A 7,884-nucleotide genomic window follows, 5' to 3' on the forward strand; every position below is an offset into this window, starting at 1 on the left:
AGAACCGGATGGATGCTTACATAGGCAGAGAGAAACTGGAGGTGCCTGTGGAGGGGCAGCCGGGAGAGAAAAGGTTATGCCTGTATGTCTTTGGATCTGGATTCTGATGACTTCAGCTACATCATTCATACATACTTGGACAGAAAGATGACCGGAAGACACTGGATGTACTGTCTCAGGGGACTCCCAGGCTAATTAACACAGGACATCAGCACAGGATTTATAAAGATTCGTATTTATATTTATCCAGGGAATCACAAAGAAGCAATACACCCAGAATTTCTAAGCACTGTGTCTAAGCACATGGACTGGTGGTTAAAGCAGGGTGTCTCTTCACGTCTACCTGTGACCTAGTTAGTTTCTCAGGGCTTTATCTTCTCATCGGTATGTGAAAGTTCAGAAGTGCAAACGTCATAACTGCAGCTTGAAATGTGCAAAGGAATGAATGTCACTGCTTCTTAGATGTTCAGGGTTAAGCCATTTGACAGCTGTAATTAACCAAAGTGCCAGCCAAAGGGATTGTTCCTGTTTCAAAAATTGCTACAGTAACTTTAGAGAAAATCAACAATATTTGCAAAGTAGAATTTCAAAGTCTTAAGACAACTGGGTGTTAATATTTTCAACTATCACAAATTGAAGATCACAAAATATTCACAAAGAAGGTAGGCACTCTTTTCTTATTTATGAACTCCACCCTTTGGAAGCTAGCAGCAGCAGCAGTGGTAAATTAGGAGGGTTTCCCAAAATACCCAGTGATTTTAATCTGACTTGTTTTTCCTGACATAGAGTGGAGGATCCGGTTATTCTGGGACATCTTTGGGCCACTCTTCCTGTCCCAGTCGCTTCTGTAGAATTAGGTGGTTCATCTTGACATTTTGGCATCTTCCTTGTCTACTTCGTGTGTTCCTCAGGACAGTGGCACGTGACTGACACTGATCTTGTGTCTGGGAGGCTTGTACCCTTGCACGGATGTGACACAACAATGCAATTATAATGTGAGCGCTGGAGAATCATTGAGTCATCTCTCAGGTCCCAATGCAGACCCTGGGAGAACATTCCTCTCAAGTTAAACAAAACAAACAAACAAATCAGTGAGGGTTGAAAGAATGTGGAGGTAGTTTTAGATTAGTTAGATAATAGCCACAAATATGCAAAAATCTAGTGAATGTTTTCTATATCCAACCCAACTAGGCTGTGGTTTTGTTTGTTTTTTTGGTTTTTTGAGACAGGGTTTCTCCGTGTAGCCTTGGCTGTCCTGGAACTCACTCTGTAGACCAGGCTGGCCTTGAACTCAGAAATCTGCCTGCCTCTGCCTCCCGAGTGCTAGGATTAAAGGTGTGCACCACCACGCCCGGCCGTATATGAGCTTTTTGTTATTTGCTTGGTTTGCCTCCTGATTGCCCATCAAGGCCTAACTGTATAGATCAGGTTGGCCACAAACTCACAGAGACCCACCTGGGTCTACCACCCAAGTGCTGGGATTAATGGTGTGCAGACCCTATGTCCGCCCAATCTCAGGTTTTCTATAAGCACAGCAAGTGTGTTTAATCACTGAGCCATCCATCTGTTCTGGCCCTACAGGAACGCTTTTAAATAAAAACTGTTCAAGTGGATCGTTGATATGGCAACTGTGTGATACTCTACGGTAGGGAATCATAATTCGACAAATCACTTACATGTGCTTTCATTGCTACCAGTCTTTACAGTTAACGCTCCAGTTATGAGGCTTGCAGTGATCATTATTGTTATGCCTTTGCATCTGTGCAACTGTGAGATTAATGTCCAGAACTGAGATTTGCCAAACAGGGTTTATATTTAATTGTAATATGTAGAAATGGGTACACTCCCATTTCTAAATTGATAATCCTTCCCCAGTCCCTCCCAAGACAAAAAGTGGAAGGAATTCAAATAACCCAAAAATAGATGGATGAATAAAGAAACTTTGGTATATACACATAATGGAATGTTATTTGACCTTAATGGACAGGAAATTTAATACACACGATGTACAACATGAAAGAACCTATAAAATAACCTGTTCTGGCCCGCCTTTAATCCCAGCACTTGGGAGGCAGAGGCAGGCAGATTTCTGAGTTCGAGGCAAGCCTGGTCTACAGAGTGAGTTCAAGGACAGCCAACAGCCAATTTCAACAACCTTGTCTCAAAACAAAACAAAACAAAAAAGACCTGTAACCTCAGCCCTTGGGAGAATTAGACTCAATAGAATCAGAAGTTCAAAGTTAGCTTAGGCTACCTGAGATGTCTTAACCGGAGCCCTACACACAGCACACACAACACACACCCCTCACACAGACACGTGCATGCACACTCGCAGGAGTGATTTCAAGCTCACACTTGATGGGATGGCTCCAGGAAAAACAATAGTAGAATGGCGTTTTCAGGGGCTGAGTAAAGATGGTTGTCCGGCTAGTGTTTGTCCGGACAGATGAAAAGGGACCAATGCGCCAGGCATTGTGCTGCAAGCCGGCAGGCAGGTCTCTGAATTCTTAGGCCAGCCTGGTCTACACAGCGAGTTCCAGGACAGCCAGGACTCCACAGAGAAACTCTCTAGAAATACCAAAACAAATAAACAAACAAATAAACACATATAAATCTAAATAAAAAATTAAAGAAAAAATTTTAAAAAGGAGGCGATGGGAGAAGAGGAGGAAGTGGGGAGGAAGAAGAGGGGGAAGGGGAAGGGAGGAGGAGGAGGATGAGGAGGAGGAGGAGGAGGAGGAGGTAGCTCTGTTCGCCTAGAGATGAACGATAGTGAAAGCGGTACAGCACTGTGAATGTAGTTAATGCTACATGTACAGTTAACATGCTTAAAATAAAGATTGGAGATGTAACTCGGTGGCAGAGTTCTTGCATACCGTACGCAAGGCCCAGGGTTTAAAATTTAAAAAGAAAATAGTTGTTAAAACGATAGATACTAAGTACATCTTACCACAAGGTTGGTACTGTAGAGGAAGCATTACAACTGTAAAAGCGACCATCATTAATTACTTTTCTTTTTAAGTTTCGGGAAGTTCTTTTATTTGTATTTTGTAGAGAACCTCTTGTAAAGTACGAATTTGGAGAGAACACACTGCTGATTTGTCTAAAAAGTCTCCGTGCGCCCAACGTGGGGCTCGAACCCACGACCCTGAGATTAAGAGTCTCATGCTCTACCGACTGAGCTAGCCGGGCGCTGCGCGGAAGCTAGGTTTATTTTGCCACCCCTATGTTTAGGAAAAAAAATAGGAGTCCTAAATTTGGTGTTGTAATTAGAATTTGATAGAAAGAAAAAAAACTCGGAAATGTAAAAATCCAGCCGTTGGCACCTGATCATTCCCCCTTATTTCCTTCCATTTTCTGTTTACTTTTTCTCTACCAACACCAGGGATTGTGTGAGTGAGATTTTGTGTTTTCCCCACGCTCCTTCCACCGCGAAGCTCACAGAGCTGAGAAGAAAATACACACGTCCTAAGATCTCACCGGATTGCTTACCCTCAAATTTTGTCGCGAGTAGTCCGGAGCTGGGAGAAGCGAAGCTAATAAACCACGAATAAACCGCGCCGGTTCAACCCTTTTCGTTGGGGGGTGGGGGGGCGGGTTTCTGCACTTGTTGGCTGCACGCTGTTTGTAAATTTAGAATGTCAAAAACAAAGACAAAAACAAAATGTATAGTAAAAGTAATAGCCATCTGGAGATGCCGGGGATCGAACCCGGGGCCTCATACATGCAAAGCATGCGCTCTACCACTGAGCTACATCCCCATTCACATTCCTGGCTTGCTCAGAAGTGCTCTAGTGATTGCATAGCGCACGGCTCAGTTCCTAACTGCAGATTGAATGTAGCTGTTTGGAAATCACAAATGGTCATTGGCTGTCCAGAGTGTTCCTCCAATCCTCCTCACTAACAAATTCGTTCATCCCCCTAGAGAGAGATACCCGAGGGCAGACAGATCCGGGAGTAGGAACTGCGAAGAGGAAGGAAAAATTGAGAGAGACTTACTCATCAGGCACTTAGGACAAAATAGAACCGTGACCCGAAAAAGAAAGATACGTTTGCCTTTTGTTTTAAATGCAAGATAATGTAGTAAAATATAAAATGTTTAAACGAAATAATGAAGTTAGTTGCTCTAAATGGAGTAAGTGCATAGAGGTGAACAGGTTTTCCAGTGCTCGATTTTTGTTGTTGTTGTTGTTGTTAAAAGTGTATTAATTTTATGTAACGAGTGTTTTGCCAGCATGTATGTGTACTACGAGTGCCTAAGGAGGTCAGAAGTCACTCCATCCTCTATAAGTCTAGTTGCAGTTGTAAATAGGTTCTGAGAACCTGTATCCTTTCTGTACTTACCCACTGAACCAACTCCAACCCCCACCACCCCCACCGCCAATCATAAATTGTTATAAGGTATTCACCATAGAATACTGCTCAGACATGGGTAGAAGCCAATAGAAAGTCTTTTTTTTTTTTTTTTTTAATAGAAAGTCTTTATTAGTCAGCTGACTACTACACTGGGTGTACAGGATCCCAGTGTAGCCCTGAGCCCTTCTCAGGGTGAGCTTTTAAATACAAAAGCATGTTCTGAGTTGACATTAACAAGAACAGTTAGCCAGAAGCAGAACTATAGAAGCAAAGTTAGTACATGTACTGGCTAGTTTTGTGTCAACTTGGCACAAGCTGGAGTTATCACAGAGAAAGGAGCTTCAGTTGGGGAAATGCCCCCATGAGATCCAGCTGTGGGGCATTTTCTCAATTAGTGATCAAGGGGGAGAGGCCCCTTGTGGGTGGGACCATCACTGGGCTGGTAGTCTTGGATTCTATAAGAGAGCAGGCTGAGCAAGCCAGGGGAAGCAAGCCAGTAAAAAAATATCCCTCCATGGCCTCTGCATCAGCTCCTGCTTCTTGACCTGCTTGAGTTCCAGTCCTGACTTCCTTGGTGATGAATAGCAGTATGGAATGTAAACCGAAATATCCCTTTCCCCCCCAACTTCTTCTTGGTTATGATGTTTGTGCAGGAATAGAAACCCTGACTAAGCTGGGTGTGGTGGCACACGCCTTTAATCCCAGCACTCAGGAGGCAGAGACAGGCAGATTTCTGAGTTCAAGGCCAGCCTGGTCTACAAAGCGAGTTCCAGGACAGCCAGGGCTAAACAGAGAAACCCTGTCTCGAAAAACAAAAAAAAACAAAAAAAGAAGAAGAAGAAGAAGAAAGGAACCCTAACTAAGACAGTACACTTCGAGCTTTTTCTCAGAACTGTGTAGACTTTGATGGATTAGGTCTTTGCTTTAGTTTTGGCCGGTGGTGATGTCTACACGCTGAGTGTTATAGCCTGAATGGCACTACCATCATGGAGTCAGTTGTGCTAAGATCTCAGGGCCTACTAAGTCTGCGGCCCTGTAACAAAATCTGTGTGTGATGGTCTGTAGGCTTCACGGATAGAGTAGCATTTGAGAGGAGACCTGGAGACAACAGGTATCACACTGGACAGATTTTGGCAAGAAGACAGATCAGCAAGGTGAGCCCAGGGACTGGCTCGCTGGAATCCGAGGCTGGTAAAGAGCTATTTGTGTGTCTGAGTGACAGTTGCAGGTCAACCATAAACTAATCAAACTGCTTCAATATGGTGTCCGCGTGAGTCAGGTGATCTGCTGTATACTCAGAGGTCTTTGCCACACTGGATTTTATATTGTATATGGATGAGAGGTTTGGATAGAAAAAGTGACCGAGTTAAAATAAAAACTGCAAAGGTATAAGTGAGCTACATGAGAGTTAGAGTCCACAGAAATAATCTTTTTTTTTTTTTTAAACCGCATTTCATACAACCCAAGCTGACCATGAGGGGATGGGATGGCTATGACAAGGGATGACCTTGAATTCCTGATCTTGTGCCCTTTAATGCTGTGATTTGCAGGTCTGTGCCACCAGGCCCAGCAAATAACACATCACCAAAGATCTTTGATGTCATGACTCTGCGCTCTTGGTGAACCAGAAGAGCCTTAGCTCACCATCTGTAGTACTGTTCCTGAAACTGTGGCCATTCTTTTTTTTTTTCCTTTTAATTATTTATTAGATATTTTCTTCATTTACATTTCAAATGCTATCCCGAATGTCCCCTAAACCTTCCCCCCACCCTGCTCCCCTACCCACCCACTCCCACTTCTTGACCCTGGTGTTCCCCTCTATGGGGCATATAAAGTTTGCAAGACCAAGGGCCCTCTCTTCCCAATGATGGCTGAATATGCCATCTTCTGCTACATATGCAGCTAGAGACCCGAGCTCAAGGGGTACTGGTTTGTTCATATTGTTGTTCCACCTATAGGGTTGAAGACCCTTTCAGCTCCTTGGGTACTTTCTCTAAATCCTCCATAGGGGCCCTGTGTTCCATCCAATAGCTGACTGTGTGCATCCACTTCTGTGTTTGTCAGGCACTGGCATGGCCTCACAAGAGGCCGCTATATCAAGGCCCTTTCAGCAGAATCATTCTGGCATGTCCGGTGGCCATTCTTTAGTCCAGGGATTCACTTGTTTCTTCAACTGACTTAATGCTCCTTATCTTCAAAATGATTGTAGTTGAGTTTGCAGAAAATTTAAAACGTCCCATGGTTGAGGAGGAGAGTCAAGCGAGAGCCGTTACACGGGAGTCTTTCTGACACATAGGAATATCAAGAAGACTCACAGGGTTGCATCGTGGTCAACACCAAAAGTCACAGGGGATGGGGACAGGGAGATGTGGATGCAGGAGCTGGGTACAAAGAGCAGGCGGAGCCTCGAGGTTATTGTGAAGACTTGACTTCTTTCCTGAGAGCTAGCAGCCACTGCTGGGGTTTGAGCAGAGGTCTCTGATGGAGACATGGGCTCTGAAAGGGTTCTCTAAAATCAAAAATAAATAAAAATAAAAAAATAAATGAAAGCGATTGCAGAGTGTGGTGACTGAGGCCAGGGGATTGAGCCAGGGCAGGGAGCCGAGTGGGGAACTCTAGAACCCAAGAAGAAAGTAGGAGGCCATAGACTGGAGAGAAAGGGAGACGGTAGCATCCTGAGTGGGGAGGGGAAAATGCTCTGAGGGAGGAAGGACAGACACACCAGAGAGGTGAGGTCTGCAACTTTGGGTTAGAATTGGGGCGAGTGGATAGTGACATTGACACGAGAAATTTTGAGAGGCAGAGGAAGACCCTAGTGGCCTCCAGAATGAAATGATAGAAAAACTACTCCAAAAAAAAACAAAAACAAAAACAAACAAACAAAAAAAACAAAACGGTCCGTGGAACCCAGCTCTATACAAGCTGGGGAGAGACAGAGGGATTTGGGGTAGATGTGGAATCATACTGAATGAAATGAGAAAAATGGCTGTATTACTTGTTCAAAATTAAAGGGAGAAGAACTGTAAGGAGATGATGTAGTTACAAAAGTGGACAAAAGGCCATGCTTGGGGTGAGGAGGTAGAGCCAAATTCCAGACCCTAAGTTTAGCTCAGTGCAGTGCCAGGGATGAGTCGGTATGCGGGGAACCAGACACCGTGCCCCGGGAGCCAGGCCTTTGCCCCTGTAGGGCAGGGTCAGCCTAGGTCGGCCACTGGGAGTGGAGCCCAGCCAGCCTTGCGTGCTCACCTGTCCCCGACAGTTCCCTACTGCTGACTGGGCCATACTGGGCTGCCTAGAGAGGCGGTGGAAGGGAGGTCGACAAAAGGGAGATGGGACTAGGGTGGTGGCTTTGGGAACCCAGAGAAAGGGCAGCATCTGCCTCCATTCCCAGCTGGGTGCACACTCAGCTCACGTCTCAGCTTGCCCGCTGCCGGCCCCGCCCCTCCTCGCCCAGTGGGTACTAGGAGCTCAGCCCAGCTTGGTATCCAGGGACCTCCCCAGAGCCACAAGACTCGGATGTACCAAGGA

General features: G+C 45.1%; 2 non-coding genes across 2 annotated transcripts; both read right to left on the reverse strand.

Moving 5' to 3' along the window:
• Positions 1–3,119: 3,119 nt before the first annotated feature.
• On the reverse strand, positions 3,120–3,192 carry Trnak-cuu. Its single transcript has one exon. It is a non-coding gene; the product is annotated as a tRNA-Lys (tRNA).
• Positions 3,193–3,689: 497 nt separating this feature from the next.
• Trnaa-ugc lies at positions 3,690–3,761 on the reverse strand. The gene has a single exon. It is a non-coding gene; the product is annotated as a tRNA-Ala (tRNA).
• Positions 3,762–7,884: the final 4,123 nt, after the last annotated feature.

This window comes from Mus pahari, chromosome 14 (genome assembly GCF_900095145.1).
Source record: "Mus pahari chromosome 14, PAHARI_EIJ_v1.1, whole genome shotgun sequence".
NCBI classification, from domain to species: Eukaryota; Metazoa; Chordata; class Mammalia; order Rodentia; family Muridae; genus Mus; species Mus pahari.